General features: G+C 43.6%; 2 pseudogenes; one reads left to right on the top strand and one right to left on the bottom strand.

Annotated features, from left to right (window-relative positions):
• Positions 1-4,140: 4,140 nt before the first annotated feature.
• On the bottom strand, positions 4,141-9,604 carry LOC137239646 (uridine-cytidine kinase-like 1 pseudogene; annotated as a pseudogene).
• Positions 9,605-17,350: 7,746 nt separating this feature from the next.
• The window catches only part of LOC137239640 (tyrosine-protein phosphatase 69D-like), a 32,008-nt pseudogene continuing 23,150 nt past the window's right edge, over positions 17,351-26,208 (top strand).

The raw sequence follows: 26,208 nt of genomic DNA, 5'->3' as shown, positions 1-26,208 counted from the left end.
TACTTCACGGCAAAACCAATTGAAAATCGGGATATGTTAACGAAAAGGACAATACTTTCTGCAATCGCTAAACTTTTCGATCCCCTAGGTTGGCTCGCCCCAGTCGTCATTGTTGCAAAAATCATTATGCAAGACATTTGGCTAGAGGGGACTGACTGGGACGAACCAGTATCGGCAGGAACCCTAGACCGATGGCATAATTTTATGCAGGAATACCCCTCCATTAACGGAATTCGTATCCCACGTTGTTTGTATTTTACGCCAACCAACGACGTTGAAATACACGGCTTTTGCGACGCCTCGGAAAAAGCTTACGCCGCGACAGTCTTTTTACGAGCAAAGATAAAGGATGAGGTCTACGTTAACTTATTAATAGCAAAAACAAGAGTAGCACCCGTTAAAACAGTTTCCTTACCCCGATTAGAGCTATGCGGTGCAGTGTTGCTGGCCGAAACCATCGAAGCAGTGCGTGAAAATCTGCATTTAGAAAATTTCAATCTACACCTATGGACAGACTCCACGATTGTTTTGGCGTGGATAAGAAAACCCCCTTGTTCTTGGTCAACCTTTGTCGCTCATCGAGTAACGAAAATAGTAGAAAAGGTAGGAAACAAATCCTGGCACCACGTAGAATCCGCATCCAATCCTGCAGACCTGGCTAGCCGAGGACTATCAGCGAAGGAGTTAGTCAATAACTCTTTGTGGTGGCAGGGACCTTCTTGGTTACAAGAAGATAAGACAGAATGGCCAATACAAGAAAAAGACTATCGGACTAACATAGAGGAAAAACGGGTGCAGGTTCATACAACTTCAAAAATAAAAGAGAAAGACGACATCCTCGAACGGTTTTCCAATTTGTCCAGGGCCTTGAGGGTCATATCGTATGTTCGAAGATTTATCCAAAGAACCAATGCTAAGACAAAATCTTCCTTTAAAGCGGCATCGCACTTCATTTCACCCGATGAAATCCAGGCCACGACAAGTCAGTTAATAGCTTTCTACCAACGGAGGCACTATTCGGAGGAACTTTCGAGCTTAAATTCCGGGAAGCTCATCGGTTCAAAGAGTGAAATCCTCCCTCTTACCCCCTTGTCGATGAAAAGGGCATATTGAGGGTGGGCGGTCGTCTTTCAGGGGCCAAGGATCTTCCCTACAGTGAACGGCACCCGATCATTCTGCCGTATGACTGCCGGCTCACACGACTTCTTGTCCAGTTCATCCATAAAGACACCCTGCATGGGGAGAACCAACTTATGTTTCGTCGCCTACGCACACAATATTGGATCCCTAGGGTCAAAAATATGATCCGATCGGTCATACACAATTGCAAAACTTGCACAATATTCCGCAAGCGGACCCAAACCCAACTTATGGGAGATCTACCCTCAGAACGAACCACCTTTTCCCGGTCTTTCACCAATGCGGGGGTAGATTTTGCCGGACCATTTGACATCAAATCTTATAGCGGAAGAGGATCCCGCATGTCAAAGGGTTACGTCTGCCTCTTTGTTTGCTTTGCAACCAAAGCGATTCACTTGGAAGCCACTAGTGACCTCAGTACTGCCGCATTCCTGGCAGCTTTCGATAGGTTTGTCGCTCGGCGAGGATGTCCAAAGAACATCTACTCCGACAACGGAACCAACTTTGTCGGAGCCTCCAGAGCTCTCCGCTCAGAACTCAAAGCTTTCCTGGCGGACGCTCGCAACCAAACTTTATCCAAGTACAGTCATCAAAACCTGACATGGCATTTCATACCACCAGGAGCTCCTCACATGGGCGGACTACGGGAGGCAGGGGTCAAGAGCTTCAAGAACCACTTCAAAAAGATCGCTTTGGATCACAAATTTGCCCTTGAAGAGTTCAGCACACTACTTTGTCGAATCGAGTCCTGTCTCAATTCTCGACCGTTAAGCCCCTCCTCCAACGAGCCGTCCAACTTGGAGCCACTTACTCCAGGCCATTTCCTCGTGGGAGGGCACCTGTTAGCTCCACCGGAGATCGACGTCAGCGAGAATCGCGCATCACTCGTCAATCGATGGGAAAAGCTTAAGGCGCTGCATCAAACCTTCTGCAAACGGTGGAAAACTGAGTATCTCACCGAATTGCAGAAGCGCGTCAAGTGGAAACATCCACAATCAAACCTTAAAGAGGGGGACCTGGTCGTCATTAAGGAGGATAATCTGCCCCCCAACGAATGGAGACTAGGTCGGATAGCCACCCTTCATTATGGCCCCGATAACCGAGTTCGAGTCGTCGAACTGGATACGGCAAGGGGACAAACCACTAGACCAATCACGAAATTGGTCCTACTACCACCCTCCAGTGAGGGTGAGAAAGATCTGTAACTTCAACCCGCTTAACCCAGCTCTCGTTCACTCCGAACGAGGCCAACAAATCCCGTAACCCAGCTCTCGTTCACCCCGAACGAGGCCAACAAACCCCGTAACCCAGCCCTCGTTCACCACGCACGAGGCCAACACAATCCTAACGCAGATCCGTTATCTGCCACAGAACACCGTGGAATCCCTAATTCCAACAAATACAAATTACTAAAGGCTCATTATTTTTCTAATAAATCATCGTCGCTGGTCGTCGCTCGCCAAAGGCACGAGGCCAACAGAATTTAGTATACAAAGCCTTCAGTTTACGAATCGCTGATAAGTACTGAACTGCATAATTGCTTCGAACGTTTCTTAAATTTTTTGATGAATTTACTAACTATGCCATGGTCTATTAGTGTTGATGAACACAAGTACTTGTAGGAAAAGTACGGACACCTATGTATACGCATCCGAAACCTAATTTAAAATTCATCGCTCCACATCAACTGGACCAGCAAAGCGATTCCCGTAAAAATGTCATTAAAAACCAATGGAAATGCCATAACGACATGGATTCATTGAGTATGTGAGCTTATTCACTCCATATGTTCGGAACCTACGCCACCATTTAAGAATTGTGGCATCGTTATATATTTGGAATTATGTGCATGCTTACTTATTTGGAATATTCGGACATCGCGAGGTGATATCAGGCGAACGAGTTCCGAGGATTCTAAGCATTTCAAAGTTTACCCATTCTACTTCCAATCCAACAGCCGCGGAAAGCTCTACAGTCACCTTTAGTATGACTATTGAAACCTACATCCCGACGGTATATGTATATAGAATGTGTTCCTACCAGACTTGAGGCGAAAGGTCAATGTATTCAACAGTATTTTCTTTATTATGATTTTATTCTGAATGTAAACCTTAATCGCGCACACAAAAAACAAAACCTCACTCTATGAGACAATAGACCAACTTATATTTTATGTACCACTGCTAACGTCGGTTGACTGGAAGATCGATCAACTCGTGTGCGGATTGACCAGGCTATCTAGATGAGGTTATCCGAAAATAATATCGTTGCTCAGTGTGCAGAGGCAATCTTCCAGTCAGCCCACGGGCTATTTCGAAAATTTTGCAAAATTCGTATAGAATGTACTCACGCCATTTGACCAGAGGTCGACTTCGGTTCTGTAGCCGCGGCAGCAAACGTAACCGCTTACAACACTTCATACATAAGGTGTGGGAAATTCCAATTGAAGACATGCATCAAATGCCGACGAAATTGGCCCTGCAGCAGACTAAAACCTGGTTGTGACCACCCGTCCAGGCCTTGCAATACGAACTCCAAACGTTTGCGAATATCGGTCAGCTTTGGTTAAAAGTTATCGAGCCAGGTTACTAAATGAAATATAGACATATGTTCAAAGGTATATTTCGTCAATAAAATTGGATTTTATACTTTTTTACACACCTCACAAGTATATCCATCTTTACTGTTATTGTCCTTTTTATCGTCCTAATTTTGTTGCGATTCCATGTTTTGAAAACGACTACTGCGCCGTAAATCGCTTGGGTCTTGCTCACTGCGGGTTTTATGACGCTTCATATGTTTGTTTGGACTGGCAGCTTAGAGTTTTTAGCGGGTATTTTTTAAATCTATAGTTTCGATATGCAAACTTAAAACAAACATTAGCATGTCCTTAATTGTTTGCACCATGCGCTGGATTTGTTCGGTCTGAAAGAGGCGACGCACCAAATAGCCCTGCTGTACGCGTGCGGTGAATGAAGCGACTCTGGCATTGGTTGATCCTTATAAGTATTCACTTATGTTTTCACCACCACGGGGCACTATAATATCAGCATGCGCCATAGATGGTGCAATATAATTGGCATCTGATGGTTTCACCATAGTCGAATACTGCTTAAGTACGCCGCTGAGATCACGTCCGCGCTGTGAAATGTCTCTCTTCAGACGTCTGGCCAAACGTATGTCTGCATCGGTATCTACAAACACCTTCATATCTAACAGTCTAAGTACTTCGAACCTATGAACAGCTAAAATACCCTCGAATATTATAACATAGGCCCCATACATGGTTTTTAGTCTTTGCCTGCCGGAATGTGTTACAAAATTGTAAATGGGCCCCTCCACCACTCGGCCCACCTTCAGGATGCATCTGGATGATCAAAATTGTATTCGTTCAATAATGCCTGCTGATGTTGTTTTTCTAATATCTTGTAAAAACAGTCCATAGAGAGAAGTGTTACCCAAGGTACACTCAAGCTCTCGGTAATTTTTTTGACACTGTTGTTTTGCCCGATGCGCTACCACCACAAACGCCTATTACAAACGGTTTAACTTGGTGGCCGTCACAATTATACCATAGCGGACGTCCAACTGTATAAATGGTACGATTATTGGCTCTTATGATGCATTCAGCCAGATTGGCAGTGGTCGTTTGACTAATAACTAAGGTCGTGCGTTGACGATGGCGTGTTGGCGTGGTTGCGCGAGCTGGTGACTCCAAAGAGTCCGATTAAATAATACGTCCGGGCACAGTGGTTGGCGAGGCAGCGCAACAATAATCGCCATTACCAATGTCTACATATAGATTAGGGTCAATATAGAGTTGTTCGGTTAGATCCGAACGATTTTAAGTGCAGGCTAGGCAACGTAACGCCGGTAGTTTTATATCTTCATCATCATAGCTACTAATTCGAGCTAGTGTGCAAAAAAAAAAAAAAAAAATATTTCAGCACATCTGCATCGGTCGGAAAATATAACCGCAGATAATGCCGAATGACGCCAATGTAATGCCATGTTAGACCATTTGCCTCAATGGTTTCATAAATAACTAGTCCAAAACTAAATGTATCAGCTTTACAATCAATAATTTCCAATTCGTCTATTACCTCAGGTGCGCACCATATATTTGTACCCACATAACGCAAAGGTGGATGTTTGGTGAAATCAATTATTCCATTTTTATCTAATGGTAAGCTTACACCAAAATCACACAATTTACACATTTCGAAAACGCCTTGTTTCATAATCACCTGAAATGAAATAAAAGAATAAAAGGATAAAAAATTAGAAAAATTTATAAAATTATAAAAAAGGAACGATACCAATATACTTACCCATTCTACGTTTTTCTATATATGAAAATTCATTCAAAATGTCTCTATACTCATTTCCATGAATGAATGACATTTTGAATGAATGAATCAAGGTTGCCACTCGATGACATTTGCTTTTGTCTCTTCTTACGCCGTAAACACATTGCGCGCGACCCCATGAGATCACAAGTTGGATCCGCGGGATCCAACAAACTCGAGTGTTAGTAACCGAACAAAAAACCAACTAACGAAAACCCTGAAGAGACAGCCTGGTTTCACTGAAAACACACGCGCCAGGTTGTATGTCGATAGTTTTTTTTGACATTCGGCAGTATTTTTTATTCTCTTTTCTGTTTTTGGAAAAAGTTTGTAGTTTGACAATTTGGTGCACAGACACACAATTAAACCCAACTTTCTTGCGAAAACAAAAGGTGGAACCACTCGAGACCAAAACAATTCTCGCGGTTTATTTGCATTGTTTTCATTGTTAAAAAGGGTAGTGCAAAATTAAAATGTAAAACATAAACAAGAACATGGCACACTCAATGGGGGTCGCGCTTTCATGCCAGAAATTGCTTTTTTTTGTGTATTGAAGTTTCGACAGACTTTCGTCGGTCCTTTTTTTGCTTGAAATCCCAGCAGGAATAAAGTAGTGTCATCTATGCTTTCGATGTTACAAACAAGGGAGAAATTAAACTTTTTAGAACAGACTATACATTTAATGTCGCGTCAGCACTCAGACGCAAGCTGTCCCTAAATACTTTCATGACATGGCCATTATGTATCATTACATTGCAATGGGCAGCACCGCACAGCGGTCTCATTCCAACGATTGGAAGAGTGAACAGCTGACAGCTCTACAAATTGCCACACTCGTTAGTGTAGGCTATTCCCGCCAGGGTTGTGTTGGAATCAACAAACACACCACAATTTGTGATTCTCACACAACATGGCCCAAATCAACACAAATGGTGTTCCCAGACAGCGAGTAAAGGCCTCTTTACATTTGTCGCACATTTATATGCACGACGCCATTTGACTCGTCATTTTACAGGGATTCATAGGTTATATTCACAGCCACATTTGTATCGGCGTGGGTGAGTTTTGTGACCAAATTTTTGTAGGGCAACTACAAGGAGCCGTGAAAATACACGGGTAACTCGTGATACCATCTGCTACACAAAGGTAGCGTATATTACCGCATATTGCCTGTATTAGGCAAACACCAAAAAATTATTGCTTTCAATATCAGAATTTCATTATGATGAGGATATTTACCAAAATTAAAGATACCTTTAGGCGTATCTCAATAAAATTATATTAAATATAACAGTGGTTTCAACCACTACAAACCCATCATTACATCGACAGAATAACTTAATGAGATTATTCGTTCCACACAACCCTTTATCCCGAGTACGCCAACCCCGACCTCAGCCACTTAAGCTCCTAGTACCGGCTCATAAGCCACCCAATCTAAGGGCATCTACGAATGTTCTACTAACAATTTGATATTCCAGAATGACTGGATTGTCCCACAAACGCGCCAAGACGGAGGCACGCGGCAACACATTCAGCGCCCCCTGCCGGCTATGTCAAAAGTCGCACAGCATAAGGCTCTGCCCGATTTACCGGGGCATGACGAACATGGATCGACTAAAGACGATCATAGATTTGCGATATTGCACAAATTGCTTATCGCCATTCCACCAACGGAAGACATGTCCCAGCGAAGATCGCTGTCATCGGTGCAACGAGCAGCACCACACGTCAACGCACCTCGACGACGTTCCACCACCGTCCCACGAGAGCGATGGCGAAGAGAGCTCCGACGGAGCCCTATCCATCCACGTCACGGAACAAACCCTGTGGTGGGAAGCGGACGTCGCCAAGGAAGAGGTCGAACGACGGGAAGATCCTACTTCAATGCTAGCCACGACACCACCGGGCGGTTCAGGACCACAACGTTTCCGACCGCTCCTACGGCATGAAAGGCCTTCAAACTTACAACGCGGGGATGGCGGGGAGACACGTCCTTTCCCCCCATCGCACCGCTCTGCCGGGCGGCGCCGTGGCGACGCGTAACCGCGTCCGTCCCGCTCGTCACGACGCTCAATTGGCAGGGCGGCCCCGTATAATGCTCGTGCCCAAGTAACTACGCTCGCGCGCCAACCAACAACGCTCGCGCGCCAACCAACAACGCCAGCCGGCTTCAGAACGGGACGCCTCCGGGAGACTCCTCTAGCAACGACCATTACACGCGCATTCGTAGCCATAGCTCCAACGGCGGTCGTCCGGATAGCAGCAGGAGGGAAGCTCCACGCAGTACGCGCCCTTATCGATCCGTGCGCTCCGAATTCAATCATCGATGCGAATCTCGCGAAGGACCTCGGGTTAGAGCGAACGGGCACGTCCTATCACGTGAAGTGCACGCTTGTTCTGCGAGGGAAATACGGGGTAACGGGAGCAGTGACGACCCAGGCCACAGTGGTGTCGCGATATTCACGGCTTAGTCCGACAGCAACTCTGGATCCATCGGTAGCCACGCCATTCCAATTTATGAAGCTGGCGGATCCAGCTTTCCACCGGTCTACACCTGTCCGGCTCACACTAGGTGCCGACGTCTACGCCAGCCTAATGGTTAGCGGCACACCACCGTCGAACGTCGGCGGGCTGCTGACTCAAGCCACCATATTCGGGTTGGTAGTGTCTGGAGCCCACCAGCAATAATCGGGTATATGTCCATTCAATAAGTAAAGTGCACTAAAATCAACCCATGCCTATTTCGACTAACATCTCTTTATTCACAGGAATCCCACGGAGAAGCGTCTGGCGTCGGTCGAATTATGTATCCTGGTCACACTATTTTTCTTCCATACGCATTTACAGCATGGCCTAATTTTAAGTTGAGAATCGTTCTCGCGAGCCCTTTGGGACTTGGTTGTTGGGGCGTTACGATCGTTTCGAAGTTGCTCGCCGCAAGGGGGCCGGCATGTTTAGGCCACAAGCCTAAATATGGCGGTGCACCCTCGTATTACTTAACTTTTTCTTTTCGTTGTCCTTTTACCTCACATCTTTCATTTATACATATCGGTTTATACCGATAACCGTTTACCCCGCCGGATAATAGTTAAGCCTAGGATTCGGCGGTGACCGCGAACAAAAGGTTTTTACCTCTTTCACTTTTTTTGCGAACGTCTAAGAAACCGCCAGCAGCCAAGCCACCAAAGGTAAGCCCTTCAATTCTATTTAAAATTCGAAAATTCATTTTTGCACTTCCGTCATCGGAAATATTGAATGTAAGTGGATTATCTTGCATTTGCCTTTACTTTCATTTTATTGTCTAACCAATTTCATTTATTGTGATTAAGTGGACTAACGTTGCATTTACATTTCCATTTATTTTAATAAATATTATTGTTCACTATTTATAACGAATTCGTTTGTGTATTTTCCTTTCTTCTCTCCCCTCCATTATTACGAGCGCGCCCTATCTTGGTCTTGCCGCCGTAACAGCAAGGGTGTATCAAACCCTTTATCTGACCCCCTATCTGCAAGTATCCGCAGCTAAATTTAATGCAGTTGGCAAGCTAATTCGAGCTCAAGGCCAGACAATAATTTGTTTCTAATGATAATTTTTTTTTTTTAATTTTTCTATAATTGAAAAATTGTATTTCGAATCAAACCTTGAATCATTTATCAATAGGCCGATAAAACAAAAACAATTGTTAAACAATTTTGCTTTTATGCGGATAGCGGCGAGACGTTAATCCACAGGCGTGATCGCCAATACTTGGCGACAAAGTCTCCCTCCAAGCACAAATCCGACGCCGAAACTGCGCTTATTTGTATGGCCACTTCAATAGATGCTACAATTTTTAATCTTCGCTTTTCCTTGCTTCGTCCAACGCATTTCTTGGGCCGGGCATGTGCACCAATCCCATGCAGGGAGCGGACGTTACAGGTGCATGCCTGCAAATCATTGTCTTTCAAACGCTTGCCATGGTCGTCATCAGTAAAGGGTTTTCGGAGTGGCATAGCCAGGTTGTCGCCTTCTCACATTAGCTCACCACTGAACGGATGTGGCTACCCAGATACTTGGCTGCAAGCGACCGGTATTAGTGAGCTGCTTGAACCCCACTCACTCTGGCCATTCTCAGGTGAAGGGCGGTCAGAAGCTTTTCGCACTTTCGTGGACTTCTACACACGGCACCACCCTATATTCCTCTTTACAAACCATATTTTACCAGCGTTGCGCCATCTGTTGGAAATCACTGATATTCAATTACTTTTTGACATTTCGAAAGTTGCTAAGCCTTCATCATCAGTACGCTTTAGGTACGCTTCGCTAACCATTTAGCTACAAAGCAGTTAGACCCATTTCGAAGTGGCTGAGCGACTGTCGCAGTCGTCCGCAGTCAACCATATTTTTCTTTCCAACAAAATGAATTTAAATGAATTTATGTTGAATTTAATTGAATTATTGAATTTATTTACATATGTACCTTTTACGTATAAGTACGCATCCTGAACTATTTGCATGTACAAATACGTATATCCTATATTACGTACATAGTCTATATTAAATTTAAGGATTTGAATTGGTTTTATGAGCTGTACTCATGTATGAGTCACGTACTCATAGGATTGTACGCTAACACGCAAGCGTATTTCACCTCTCTGGCAACCCCAACAATGGGTTGACAACTTAAACTTGCAACTTAAATTTGTTTGGTATAAATTTAAAATAGTGTATATATATAGTTTTCTCGTCGAGAACTGATTTGCTCTTGTGAAGAAGCATACCCCTTTTTTACCTCAAAATATTTCGTGCGAAATAGTAGTTATCCCGATACAGCCACCGCCACCATATTAAGCCGGTGCCACCATCTACAACCGCATCATCGCCAACACCAACCACCACCATCAACGCAGCAGCCGCAGCCACAACAGCTACATCCCACAGTAAAAAGGAAGGTAAATTTTAGATTGTGCCCCCCTAAACAGTGGTCCTTCGTCGCCATTAAGCAACCAGCGACCAAAAGTGCTCCTAAGACACAATAAATAGGCCTTGCCAAAAAACCGTGAGTATTAAATCAAATTTAATACCCACTTCCCAGTGCGGCAAATAACATAAACGAGAAAATTAAAGAAAAATTTCTTTCTCGAGGATTATTATTTCCCGCCAAATGTTCTCAATTTCCCGCCAAAACTCGCACATACCACTTCGTATATATATATATATATATATATATATATATAAAATATATATTTATATATATATGTATAAAATATTAATAAATTATATATATATATATATATATATATATATATATAGCAATAACCTCATATTGCAAAACTCAGTACGGTACATGTGCAAAGCAAAATAAGAAAAAATCGTTAGTTAGCTACAGTGGGCACACTCGCTAAAACTACCCCTTAAATTTTAATTGCGACAAATCTCTAAATATTTTGAAAATTTTTTCATTTTAAATTAAAATATTTCTAGTCGGCAATTAAATATATTGCAAAACCTCTGCAAGCGTCTGATTTGCCCCCATTTTAACAAATATTGAAAAAAAGACAAGTTTTTCTTACTTTGCAATTATATATAATTATAATTACACAAATCGACATAAGCGGTGAAATAAAATCTCGTGCACAGTGGTACAAGAGTGGTGCAGTGCGTGTAATAGCACTTTTCTCGCATTAAATTTGCACGCTATAAACCCCATTAAGAATTTCGATAAGCTACTAATTTCTCTCTCTACAAAGCCTCTACAGTCCAACAAATCGAAGCTAAATAAGACTCCTCTAAGTCACACCGAAAACACAAAAAAAAAACACATTTTTTAGTAAATCTCATACGAATTAATTTCCCGTATCAAAATTATAATAATTTACCCCCGAGATACTTTTTAATACGTATATATACATATATCTCACATAATTTTTCCCACGTATATTTAAACCACCCTCATATACATATTAAATATATTAAAAATAGTGCAAACGCAGCACAGTGGTCAAATTTGCTCAGTCTCACTCTCAAATAAATTTAACTTAAAAACTTTTTTTTGGTTTTGACAATTATTCTCTCTAGCTATTTAACGTGAATATTTAAACGTAACTCCCTCACATAGTTAAAAGCAAATACTCTTTATACCATATATACATTTTGAGGTATACGTTGAAATTGCGCAACCTGGGTATTTTTATTTGATCGCTTATAACTTACGTAGTTTTACATCGATTTTCTTCAGTGATAGCTTATCTTTTTTCTAATTAAACGGAGCTTTATGTAAAGAAAAAATATCTGAAAAAAAAGTTTTGGTTTTGGAATGCTGCCCTCGCAAAAAGTAATTTTTTTCATATTTTTTCATAAAAAAAAAACAAAAATCTGAAATGATGAGCTAATATCTCGAAAACTATATAGTTGAGCAAAAAACAATGTATGATGCATTTATAGCAAATTTTATCGTCTTTCCGATTCTGTAATTTCTTGATCCGTTCGTGAGATATACGTAATTAAATGGAGCCATCTTTTTGGTTTTTTCGAATAACGGTAAATTGCAAATATCTCAAAATCGGTACCATAGAATCAAAAATGAACTCGATTTTCGAAATCAGGGGGTGGTTCTACATACGAATTTCATAACGGCGTCTCTGGTAAATTTTGGCCATCGACCAGTGTAATCGCCTACAAATTCTCGCTACGCAACAAGTATCCACAGATAACTGGGACCCCATACTTATTTATCTCGTGACCTCTAAACTCCCTGAAAACACAGTCACGTTATGGGAGCAGTCTCTGACTTCAAGAAGAGAACTTCTTAACTGGTCCCAAATGGACCAGTTCCTCACAACTCGATATGAAGTCGTAGAGCGAGTCGATCAATGGCGACCAAATAAATTTAAAGCCACCCCACAAGCTAGGCCATCATTTAAACCCCAGCAGTCGCATCCCTTTCAATATAGATCGACCCCCCACACCCAGTCTCATATGGCAGAGCAGCGGACAATGTACAAGTGCGCTATGTGTAAAACCTCATCTCACCCCCTTATAAGTTGCTTCAAATTTAAGAAGCTGTCGACCTCTGACCGCAGAAGGTTTGTGAGAGAAAACAATATGTGTTTCTATTGCCTCTCTCACCCACACATATTGAAAGACTGTTCCAGTACTCAAACTTGCAATCAATGTCAAGATGGGCACAACTCAGTTCTTCACGAAGACACATCTCAAGGGCCGAAAAGACAACCCTCACGATTGCAACGGACAGCCTCACAAGCCACAACCGCGAACTCCACAACCTCCTCCGGTAATACTCCCGATAAAGCGAATCCCCTGGATGAAAGCCCTTCATGCTCGCAGAAAAGCCAAGTCCAATCGTTTCATTCCGAAAACGATTGTGAAATAATTTTACCCACGGCTATCGTACCCGTAGAGCATAGAGGAGAAATTTTCAAACTCAGAGCGCTTGTAGATCAGGGATCTGAACGAACTTTATCTCTACCAGAGCCCAAGATAGACTCAAACTCCCATTCAAACCCTCTAGATTTGAAATATCAAGGATGGGCGGCAAGGTAGTTCAGACCTCAAACAAAATGTGCTCTCTGACTTTGGTATCCCCCGATTTTAAAACCAGAATAAGTGCAGAGACAATAGTATTACCCCGGCTAACAAAAATGCTCCCCTCGCTTAAGCTCACTAGCGAGCTTCAAGCAAAATGGGCACACCTCAACCTCGCAGACTCGAACTGTCACCCCCCCTCGCAAATATATCTCGTCCTAGGCAGTGATGTAATACCGCAAATCATCCAAAATGGCGTTGAGAAACTTTCCCCCCATCTTCTAGCGCAGAAAACCATTTTTGGATGGATTCTGAGCGGTAGAGCCCCTGTGATGGTCAACTCTTTCTGCATGCAAGTGTCAGAAGTGACGAACGAAGATCTTAACTCTCTATTGCGAAAATTCTGGGAATTGGAGGAAGCTCCCACCAAACCCCAAATAACCCCAGAAGACGATTTTTGCGAGAATTTCTACGCAGCCAAAACCTCACGCGATGATAACGGTCGTTATATCGTAAGGCTGCCGTTTAAACCCAGCTTCCCAGAGTCAATCTCGTTATCCCACTCTCGGTCTTCAGCTCTAAACCAGTTTCTTGGAATGGAGAGAAGCCTGCAGAAGAAAGGGGATCTAAAGACTAAATTCGATAGTGTCCTAGAAGAATACCTCACCCTCGATCATATGGAGGAAACCGGCTTCTATGAAAAATTTGACGGAGGTAAATGCGTCTCATTTTATCTTCCCCATCACGCAGTTATTAAGCCCGAGAAAAAGACATCAAAGGTGCGGGTCGTATTTAACGCCTCAAAGAAGTCGGCATCTGGACATGCGCTCAACGACGTTCTTTATACCGGCCTACCCTCCAACCCGATCTGATGCTTCTGATTCTCAAGTGGCGTACATACAAATTTGTTTTTAACGGAGACGTAGAAAAAATGTATCGTCAAATCATAATTCATGAAGACGACAGACACTATCAGAGGATCGTCTTTCGCTCATCTCCGAGCGACCCCATAAAAGACTATCGTCTGAAAATAGTCACATTTGGTGTGAACTTTGCCCCTACCTCGCCATACGTACTCTTCACCAACTGGCCAAAGATGTAGAAGAAACTTTCCCCAAAGTCGTCCCTGTTTTGGGGAAAGAAACATATGTAGATGACATTCTCTCTGGCAGCCATGAAATTCTCTCTGCTGAAACATCTCTCTCCCAAGTCATCCAAGTGTTAGGTGAGGTGGTAGCTGCCCTAATAAGGATAGCTCATTTGGACAACACGAAGGTCCGTTGTGATACCACATACACCAAAAATAACAGTGACTTAGATCTAGCTACTTAGAGAATCGTTGGGTAGCAACGATAAAGCTCCGAATGATACCGATCTCAACTTTGGATATATCCTCGGGAGATCCAAGTGAGTCGCGACCGAAGTACTTTCGCCTGATTCTGGCAAAAGCTGGACAATCAAGCATAAAGTGATTTCGTGATTCCACCACATCATCCTCCGTAAAGCTGCAGCAGGATGGAGTTTCCAGTATATTGAGACGTACCGCATGGATACCCATGGGACAGTGCCCTGTCAAAACCCCAATGACCATTGATAGATGAGCCTTAGTGAACCCAATTATTTCAGCAGACCTCCTGCCATCCACTTTTGGCCAGAAAGATCTTGCTACCCTGCAAGACGTAGTATCCGCCCAACGTTTGCTGAGCTGATTCGAGGCCCAGCTATGGAGGAGCAATCCACAGGTGGCCAGCGGGATCCCGAAATCCCTACAGCCATCTTCATCCGGTTCAGTTGTACCGATGCGGGCTAAGAGATCCGCTTGACAGTTACCCGGGATATCACTATGGCCCGGGACCCAGATAATCTTAATTGTAAAATAATTCGATGCAACCGCAAGCGAGGTCAGGCACTCCCAGACCACCCTCGATCGCACTGTAGTTGAGCTCAAGGCCTTGATAGCCGCTTGGCTATCAGAGTAGATGTTAAATTCCCTAACCGTGGTAGCACTGGATAGCATTCCATCCACCGCATCCTTAATCGCAGCAATTTCCGCTTGGAATACACTGCAGTGATCAGCCAACTTAAACTTGCGGCTTAAATTTATCTCTTGACAAAAGACCCCCCCCACCAACCTTTCCATCCAGCTTTGACCCATCCGTGAACAAGTTAACCGGTCCCATGCCCCAGATAATTCCTCTTCCCCACATCCAAGTGTTAGCGTCAGCAGGATTTCCATTACGAAAAATAACGGCCAAGCACCCCAGTATTATAAAAAAATATTTAAGAAGAGGACTTGATAGATACCAATCTTTTGGAATTCGAGAAAGCAAGCAACACCAAAACTCTCGGCATACAGTGGAACACCCTGACCGACACGTTTTCGTATACAGTGGATTCAATATCCCTCTCGTCCGCTAGTACAAAACGACACATTCTCTCCTAGGTCGAAAAATTTTTGACCCCTCAGGGTGGCTTACGCCGATTATGATCCAGGCCAAGATTATACTCCAAGAGTTATGGATAGACCGAACCGGCTGGGACGAACCTGTGAAGCCCCTCCGCTTCATTAAATGGACGCAGTTCGCAAAAAATTTACCCAACATCTCAAATATAAAGATACCTCGATGGGTTGACTACATCCCGAACCAGCAGGTTGAACTGCATGGTTGCTGCTATGCGTCAGAAAAGGCATATTACGCCACTATATATCTGCGAACAACCCGCGGTGCCACCACGTCGTCCCCCCTTCTAGTCGCTAAAGGCAAGGTTGCCCCTCTTCGAACTACCAGTCTTCCAAGACTAGAACTATGTGCAGCTCTACTCCTGGCCCAACTAATCGCCGTCGTACAATCCCATCTCGAGATCTCTCTTAAAAATTTTTACATATGGTCTGACTCGGAAATTGTGTTAGTATGGCTCGAAAAGCCTCCTCATGCTTGGAAAACTTTCGTATCCAATCGAACAGCTGAAATTATGGATCTCGTCGGAAGCGCCTCCTGGAAGCATGTAGGCAGTTGCGACAATCCAGCAGATATGGGCACAAGAGGATGCAAACCCACGGACTTGGCAAATTCTTCGCTGTGGTGGAATGGCCCTGAGTGGCTGACCCAGCCCCCCGAAGCCTGGCCAAAACCATCTACCCGCAGCATCAACCCGCCTGAAATGCGCCGAGTCGACGCACTACACTCAGCTTAAGATGACCCTGATGTATTGGATCGATTTTCCTCTTTTCCTCGCGCCCTCAGGGTCATGGCATATGCCTTCAGGTTCATTAATAATTTCAAGGACCGAATTCGAGGCATTAAATCCACTTACACTCCCTCTCTGTCTCATGAAGATCTCCGCAAAACGAAAAATAAACTTGTGACGTTAACGCAAACCCGATATTTTCCTCGCGAAAGAGCATGCTTGGAAAATGCAAAACCCATTGATAAAAGACGCTCTCTACTAACCCTCAACCCATACCTCGATGAAAACGGGATCCTGAGGGTTCATGGTAGATTAGTTCATTCGACGTTGACTTACAATGAAAAACATCCCATTATTATCCTAGAAAAATTTAGATTCGCTGTCCTCTATATACAGCACCTCCACGAACTTCTCCTCCACGCCGAAATACGTCTAATGCAGCAATGCCTCAGACAGGATCTCTATATTCCACGATTCAAACCCCTCATTAAGAGATGCATCCATCAGTGCAAAACTTGTACCCTCCTCAAGCAGCAAATGCGATCGCAAATCATGGCGGCTTTGCCTCCTTGCTAAGGTCTCACACCTTACTGAAAGGCTACGTGGCTGTTTTTGTCTGTTTCGTGACAAAAGCTATCCACCTTGAGCTGTGCTCGGACTTAACAACCAATGCCTTTCTCGCAGCATTTGCTCGCTTCGTCGGACGTCGTGGATATCCTGCCACAATGATGAGTGACAACGGCAAAACGTTTATTGGAGTTAAAAGAGCGACCGAAAAGGAGTTCGTTGACTTCATGAAAACTGCCTCTCAAGAAGTAATCGCGAAATACTCTCCCCAGGGCATCAATTGGAAATTCATTCCGACCGGAGCTCCCCACATGGGCGGCTTGTGGGAATCTGCAGTGAAGAGTTTCAAACTGCACTTCAAAAGGACTGCAGGAGCCCACAAGTTCACCTTTGAAGAATATACCACCCTCTTGGTAAGAATTGAAGAATTTGAAGTATTAAACTCTCGTCCTATCTCAACTTTGTCCCAAGATCACACCGAATTTACCGCGCTGACCCCCGGCCACTTTCTCAGAGGTGGCCCCCTCCTCGCTATCCCTGAAGTGGATCACGCGGAGTTATCTCTTATATACCGATGGGACAGGGTAAAAAGCTTACATCATCAATTCAGCAAACGGTGGAAGGAAGACTACCTAAAGGATCTACAGAAAAGGCAGAAGTGGAAAAATCCACAACCCGAAACCAAGATCGGTGAGTGTGTCTGCATTCACGACGACTCACTTCCCCCGACTGAATGGCGCCTTGGACGTATTGAAAAAATACATCCAGGACCTGACGGCCATATACGTGTTGTTGACGTTCGTACGCAAACCGGCACTCTCATACGACCACTTGCTAAGCTCTGTTGCCTCCCTCATACTGAAAGCCAACCATCTCGGGCAAACCCGGATAATTCGTAGCTACTCTCAAACCACCTCAGCCCACTCTTCCAACATCACCGTCTCTAATATGTCGTATTTCGCAACATAATGCCAGCTGAAACCCCCTGTATCAGTATTTCTCTCCACTAAAATACTTTTACAACTGTAATTACAGATCGCTATGGATCGTGCAAATCAGTCGTCGTCACGAAGACCAGTGCGGTCGGAAATCGTTGCTCCCGACCGCGCCAATGAATCACGCAGCTCGACACTAATAACGGATTACCGACGGTGCAGCATATGCAACCGTCAGCGCGCTCTTCGGAACTGCGTCATATTCAGAAAAATGAAACCACCCCAGAGATGGATGCTTGCACGAGCCCATAAGTTTTGCCTGAATTGCTTGGCATTATCTCACATCACCAGCAAGTGCAGCTCGTACGAAAGATGCCGGATCTGTGGATCGCGACATCACTCCCTACTCCATCGGCGGGACGCTACCACAAGCGCCCAACGTGCCATCCAGGCACCCCGGCCTGGCAGATCCGCCGTACCGGCACCCCCTGCCGCTACCGGGCAACCCCGTTCTTGCCCGGGAAACAACATTCTCTCAGCAGCACCCAGCATCGCACGCCGCACTATTCGATGCACCGCACAAGGGCTGCAGACAGTCAACGCTAGAGGAAAAATGTCCCAAATCCTCGTGCGAGATGCATTGCGGACCCTTAAGGAGCCGCTGAACGCGCCTAGGGCGAGGACGATGGCTGAGCGACTGTCGCAGTCGTCCGCAGTCAACCATATTTTTCTTTCCAACATAATGAATTTAAATGAATTTATCTTGAATTTAATTGAACTATTGAATTTATTTACATATGCACCTATTACGTATAAGTACGCATCCTGAACTATTTTCACGTACAAATACGTATATCCTATATTACGTACATAGTCTATATTAAATTTAAGCTTTTGAATTGGTTTTATGGGCTGTACTCATGTATGAGTCACGTACTCATAGGATTGTACGCTAACACGTAAGCGTATTTCACCTCTCTGGCAACCCCAACAATGGGTTGACAGATGGGACTATGTACATACATACATACATCTATTATTGTTTTTTGACTTTTTGATCTTTTTATTCATTCGAATTCTGTTACTCATCCCGGTGTGATATAAAAAATTTATAAACCCTCAAATTAAACGAATTTGGTTCTAAAGTTTAATACCGTGTTTTTGATAAACTCGCAAGTTCATGCAACTTAAATTTGTTTGGTATAAATTTAAAATAGTGTATATATATAGTTTTCTCGTCGAGAACTGATTTGCTCTTGTGAAGAAGCATACCCCTTTTTTACCTCAAAATATTTCGTGCGAAATAGTAGTTATCCCGATACAGCCACCGCCACCATATTAAGCCGGTGCCACCATCTACAACCGCATCATCGCCAACACCAACCACCATCATCAACGCAGCAGCCGCAGCCACAACAACTACATTCCACAGTAAAAAGGAAGGTAAATTTTAGATTGTGCCCCCCCTAAACACGAAGGTTGCTGAGCCTTCATCACAAGTACGCTTAAGGCACGCTGCGCTAACCATTTAGCTACTCAGTTTTGAGTAATAAATTGCTACTTCTATTCCTCTTAACCAACCATACTTTACCGTTGCGCCATCTGTTGCAAATCACAGAGGAATAGAGGTAGAAATCTCTCAGTCAAAACCCACCACCGCTGTGTAGCTAAATGGGTAGCGCAGCGTGCCTAAAGCGTACTGATGATTAAGGCTTACCAACCTTCGAAAAGGATCTATCTGCGCAGCTATGGAAGGTGTCTGAAAAATGTTCTGTCTTCTACTCCAAATATAAATACCCAGTTTTTCAATTATTGAAAAATTAAAAAAAAAACAATAATTATCATAAAAATTATTGTTCCGGCCTTGAGCTCGAATCGATCCTGGAATCCTTTATCTATAAGCCGATAAAACAAAAACAATTGATAATAAACCTAGAGCACATGGAAATGTCAAAAAGCAATTGACAGTAAAACAAAATTCTACATTATAAGTGATTTGGAACAGATGGCGCAACGCTGGTAAAATATGGTTGGTAAAGGGGAATAGAAGTAGCAAATTATCGGTGAAAACACACCACCGCTATGTAGCTAAATGATAGCGCAGCGTGCCTGAAGTGTACTGATAATGAAGGCTTAACAACCTTTGAAAAAGATCCATCTGCACAGCTATGGAAGGTGTCTGAAACATTGGTGTCTGAAACACTTTGCGTGATTTTAGTTTTAAAATACGTTTGTTGATTGTAAGTTTTAAGTTTTGATTTTGTTGAGGTTACTAAACCAAAATCTTTCATATTAATATACTAGCACATAGCTAATTAAGCTGAAACCTTTCCATATAAAAATAAATCAATAAACAAATCTAAGGAGCAATAATCTCCGACGAGATTTTGGCCGAGCTTCTCTTCCAATTTTGCGTGGTTCTCCTTTTAATTTTTCCAACAAATTGGCGGGACGGGACGGGACTAAAAAATACCTGCGCAGTAAGGCTATTTTCCTTATTGTACAGCAAGAAGTGTAATAACTTAGTTCTGTCTTAATCTAGAGTAAATTTTTAATTGGTTTTAAATTGTATAACTAATCGGTTATATTAGAATAGATATTACACTATGTAACACTAAAAAAAACCTGCGCAGTGAGGCTATTTTTCTTGTTGTACAGCAGCAAACCCTTTATCTAACCCCCTATCTGCAAGTATCCGCAGCTAAATTTAATGCAGTTGGCAAGCTAATTGTGCCAAGTACCATGTTCAAAACTAAATTTCACTTGGACGGACTTGGAAACATAACAAAACTGGTTTTGAACACCAAACTTCAAAAACAAAAAAAAATTGTTTTAACATCTTAAATAAAATAGATTCTTTATCAATTTATAACTTTTAAAAATCACAAACACCATTAATAATGTAGTATTTACCTGAAATATCAGAATCTATTACAATTACTCAATTCAATTGACTTAAAACTTAAATATTCACGTTAAAACATGCGATTTCACATAGGTTAAAAAAACTATAACGCGTGTTTCAGAAATAGCTAAATTCCGATTACTTGACAGCTAACGCCAGGAATGCGATGGATGGGAAGGGGTAGAATTATTGTTCCCCTGTCTAGGTAATTGTGGCAACTTTCAGAAATTCAACTATGGCAGCCTAAATGTCTAAAATCTACCTATGTGCGGCGGCCGCTTATTCCCACTTAACACTAAGATTGTCAGTGTTTTTTTTTTTGTTGTTCTGGAACAAGGTGAGTTTATTTTCACTAACATATATTGTGGTTATTAAAGTGTCCAGTTGCTTAATTTTGGTTCCATGTTTCGGTAATATTTTTACTGATCTATTAGTTTTTTTTTACTAATCTGTTTGTTGTTTTTTGCGGAAATTATAGTCTCCCTACAATATAAAAACTCACTAAGCACAATAACAATCCTGAATACAGTCCTTGGCTAGATTTTCTTTCTCTATTCCATGACGAGTGTTTTTTTCTCACATCACAGAAATTAGCCAATTCTTATTGGCTTTCACAATCAAAATATCACAGCTGCGTTCACTGCCACTTCCACGTGAAATCTTTTCTGCAAAGGCAAATTGTGTAATAGTTTAATAAATTTTCGGTTTTCCAGCATCTACAATGATGGTTACCTATGTACGCCAAGCAAGTGCAGTGACAGGGTTTGAAAATGACTATAATGATATGTCCCCTTCAGACCATACGAAATACACCCTTACATTCCAAAAGGAGGAGTTGAAATCTCTATGGAAAAAGACGAAGCGGACATATGAAGAACTCTTGAGCTTGTCAGAAATTGAGTCAAAGGATGTTTCGGTCATTAAAAAGAAGCATTACATAACTTACTTCAGCTTTCTTAAGTGCCAGGCAGCATTGGCAGAACTTTCGGAAAAACTTGAGAAAGCTGAAAAGAAATTTGAAAACTCAGGAGACCGAGAATACCGCGCGCTCCTGCCACCGTGTGGTACGGACGTTTTCAAATTATTACCTTTCTTGGCCGTTCTTTAGAGACATATTCGCTGCCATATATATTCATAATAAAAACCTCGAGACAGTGGAAAAATTGTATTATTTAAATCAAAGGACACAAAATGAGGCCAAAGAAATTATTACCCGATGTGTTTAGGTCATAGACCAAATATATCCGCTCCTCGTAGCATAATCAACTACCACCCACATATGCTTTTCGTCACTAGTACACACAGGCAAGAAACCTCTTTGGCCTAATATACAAGGGCATTATCGCGCGACACACCGGAAGGCTTCCGAACCGGTCGGCTTCTCCAGGCTACTCCATCGCCCATTATGTGGCCTTTCGTTCCCATTGCGCCAACGGCCATCGTACGCATCGAATCGCGCGGGCATTTACACTTGGTTCGTATCATTATCAATCCATGCGCCACCAGCACAGTCGTCGACGCAGAGCTGGTACGCGACTTACAATTGGAGCGCCAAGGACCAGGGTAATGTATACTCATCCTTCGCGGCAAATTCGGGTCATCGATGCCTACACAAGCCATAATCGTCAAAATCCACTATCGCTTGAGTCCACCGTCCAATGTGGACGCGAAGATTGCCGCGCCCTTCCAATTCATGCGGCTAGCGGGTCCCCATTTCTACCGCTCATCACCAATTCGGCTGACACTCGGCGCTGACGTATATGCCGAAATGATGGTGAGCGGTACACCGGCAGCTACAGTTGTCGGTCTCCTGACGCAACCGACCGTATTCGGGTTGGTGGTTTCAGGAGCATGTCAGAAATAAAACTCCGGTTCTCAATGCCTCACACGCGCATATTCTTATACATACTTAAGTAAATACTTCACGGAATTTCAAAACCACGTGATTGTATTTAATAATTTTTCTCTTTCCAGAGGAGAGCGAAACGTGAGGTCAACCAGACGGTGTGCAGTGCTAGCAGTCCGCATATGCATCGCCTTACTGCACGTGTGATGACGTGGCATTAACTTTTTCATTTTTTCTTTCCTTTTGCTGCTTACGGCAATTGGGGCGGGTATGCTTAGGTCACAGGCCTAAATACATCTGCCCCCTCGTAACATAATTAACTACCCACATAGGCTTGTGGTCAGTAGTACACACAGGCATGTGTTAGTGGCATACGTATGCATATTTATACTTTTTCCACTGTGAGCCCGCGGTGTAACAACTTTGTTGCGGGGAATCCCAACGAAGGTGCTGTATCGTGGGTTCATAGGCTTTTGTTGCAAAGAGACTCGTCCTCTTTGAATCCAGCAGCCAGCAAGGAAACACAGATTGTCACGTTCATGTAAGTGCTATTTTTTATATTATATAATTCTATTCCAGAACATTTGTTAAAACCTCCTTTCTTAACACTTTTGTTTTGACTTGCTAATAAAAACCACACATATTCCGTGTATTAATACGAAACCTTTTTTGCTGTCTTTATTTTCTTATTTTTTCTCGCCTAAACATTCTTTTAACAATTACGTGGGTGCGCACCGTTGCCACCACGCATTTGTTCACGATGCCCTTAACAAAAGACTGCTGCGAAACAGCCTGGAAAATGTATATGACCGACACAGAAACATACGTATCTATAGCAATGCCCAATTGAAAATTATTTTAAACTTGAAAGCCCTTGAGAGTGAATGCGGTAGCTCCATAAAGAAACTGCAGCGTGAAATAAATAATTTCATCTCGGCGCTTCAGTGTCATCATATTCATATATCAAACTTGAATGCAATTATTACGTATCTATGTTCCATAAAACTATCAGAAACCACACTGGCGCTGTGGGAACAAACTATTGAAGATGGCCTGATATAGATAAATTTCTATAACCATTGCCAAACTCTAGAAGCCGTGACTGATCTGACGGGATACAGTTTCCAAATCCTGTAAGCCACAAGTATCTCGTTCGTCAACAGATACATCTGCAAAAATATTGGGTTCTCATCAGGCAAGCGTAGCTAAGTCTACATACACGATGTGCAAAAGTCCTGCACATCGGATTGCAAAGTGCAAAACGTTTTTGAGTTTAAAACCAAATAAATGGTTTGAACATATTAAGAGCATCCGAGGCTGCACAAACTGATTTCTGCTGACCATTTTGTGTCAAAGTGCACCAGTTAAATGAACTGCTCAACATTTTATTTAAGACATCATACGCTGTCTCATATTACGAATCAGCCAAAACCCACAAATTCTTCAGATACTATCGGAGCATAAATGTGAGCTCATTTTTCGCGAATACAAGTAAAGGGGTATTATTAGGACAGATCATGTTAATATTCATTTAAATAGTATTGACTATTCGGCGAGAACCCATATACCCCCAAATTACGTTAGGCGGCGTAAAAAAAAGATGGTCTAAACACATTAATAGCACAGGAAACGGCGCTCGGATGTATTCTGATAGGCCGGAGCGATGCGGTAGTTACAAATAAAACTTTGGTTTCATATTTCAACGAAGTCACTTTGGGCAAAGAGATGTCGGCCTTTTTGAATTAAAGGAGATTCCAAGGATAAGGAGCATCACGCTTCCCAAGGCAGTCGGTTCTATGTACCGGAGCGACTCGGGATTTTTCCCGACCAAGGACTGTCATTTCAGTGTAACCCCATTTAATTTGTTGCGTCCCTCCCACAAATTGTCATCCTCCCAGCAGCTCCTTGCAGGACTGCTCCATATTCTCTTACTCCGGGAAAGCATCGAATCCAATCCGGGTCCGTCTCCTGACCCCGGTCCTGAGAAATGGTTTTGCTGCATCTGCCGGAAAAGAATCTTTTTAGGACGGTCATACTCTGTTCAGTGTGTCTCGTGTAAGGGATGGTTGCATGGACAGGTTGTTCTGGGCTTGATCCCAAAACCCGACGTCCACGTAACTTTTATAAATCTTTTGCGGCTCCTTGCTGTTCACGCCCAAGGGCGTCCCGTAGTCTACGCCTAAGCGCCCCCTCCCTCACTACCTTCCAGCAGACCCGCTGCTCAGCAAGCCACAACAAGTACCCGCTGCTGCTCGCGCCCCACGGCGCCAACAACTCAAACAGCTGCTACCACTCATAACTACTACCTTCATAGTAGAGTCGGTAGCAATACTGAGCATCGGCCCCTGCCCCGTCTTCTCCCCGCCCCCCTCTTTTCCGGCAGCAATCGTGTAGGTCAGGGAATCAGACTCTTAGTCCCTACCTCCGTTTGCACCGTTTGCCAGCACAGAATATATATGTTTGCGACATCTGCCCAATGCAGCTCCTGCCTTGGGTGGTGCCACTTTCATAGATGTTCTGGTCTCCGCGACGGCAACCCCCCGACGGGTTTCATCGCGCCATGTTGCCAGGTCGCAAACCCAAATCATCCGGGTACCCCAATGCTTGCCCAAGGACGCCCAGTCCCAGGGCCACAACAGCAATTGCATACTGGCCTTCCACAACCCAGGCGTAGTCACCCGTCACTTAACCCCAGAGTGGCGGCGTCTCCCCTTATGGACTTCAGAATTCTGCAGTTAAACTATAATGGACTAACTGGGAAGATTACGGAGATAGTCGATTTCATGAAGCGGCACAACATCCGCATTGCTGCGATTCAAGAGACTAAACTCACAGCAAGATCTGCATTGCAGACCTGCTCTGGGTATAATGTCCACAGGAAAGACCGCGAGAGCGGAAATGGAGGCGGCCTCGCGTTTATCATACTCCATTCTGTGCAATATTATATATTTGATCCTGGCATCGACCGCAGGGACAATGTCTTAGAACGTGAAGACCTATCTGTCCGGTCAGGCGATGCAAACCTAGAAATCATCAACATCTACATCCCTCCTGCCACCTGTTGCCCCAGTGGATACCGCCCTTATATCAGAGCCTTACTCACTGGCAACAATCGCATTATCTTAGGCGATTTCAATGCCCATCACGATCTATGGCACTCAAACTTGCGGGCGGACAGTAGGGGTGAGATGTTGGCGGATCAAATAGAAGAAACGACGTTCTGCACAATAAACGGTGACGCCCCAACACGTATGTTAGGAAGCTGTCACAGTTCGCCAGATATCTCAATCGTGAGCGCAGAACTCGTAAATTGCGTCAACTGGCAACCGATGGTAACATTGGCATCCGACCACCTGCCTATACTTATTTCGCTCGAGCGTACCGCCGACTTCATCGTCACCGAAAAACGCACTTTCATAAACTTCAAAAAAGGAAAGTGGGAGGAATATAAATCTTTTACAGACAACCGCTTTGCTGCCCTCCCTATCCCGACTGATGCCCGCCAAGGGGAGCGTGCCTTCCGTAAGGCGATTGAATCCGCCTCGGCACGTTTCATTCCCGCCGGGGGAATTCCCGAAATCCGGCCCCACTTCCCGGTGGAGGCCGCAAACTTAGCGAGAGAACGTGACCTTATAAGACAGCTTCATCCAGGCGACCCCCAAATAAGGGATATAAACCAACGCATCAGATTGCTTGTGGACGAACACAAGCGGGCGAAATGGGAGGAGCACCTAAGAGGTTGTAAC

The sequence above is a fragment of the Eurosta solidaginis genome, chromosome 1, assembly GCF_040869045.1.
Source record: "Eurosta solidaginis isolate ZX-2024a chromosome 1, ASM4086904v1, whole genome shotgun sequence".
Lineage (NCBI taxonomy): Eukaryota > Metazoa > Arthropoda > Insecta > Diptera > Tephritidae > Eurosta > Eurosta solidaginis.
This window is presented reverse-complemented; position numbering and strand designations above follow the sequence as displayed.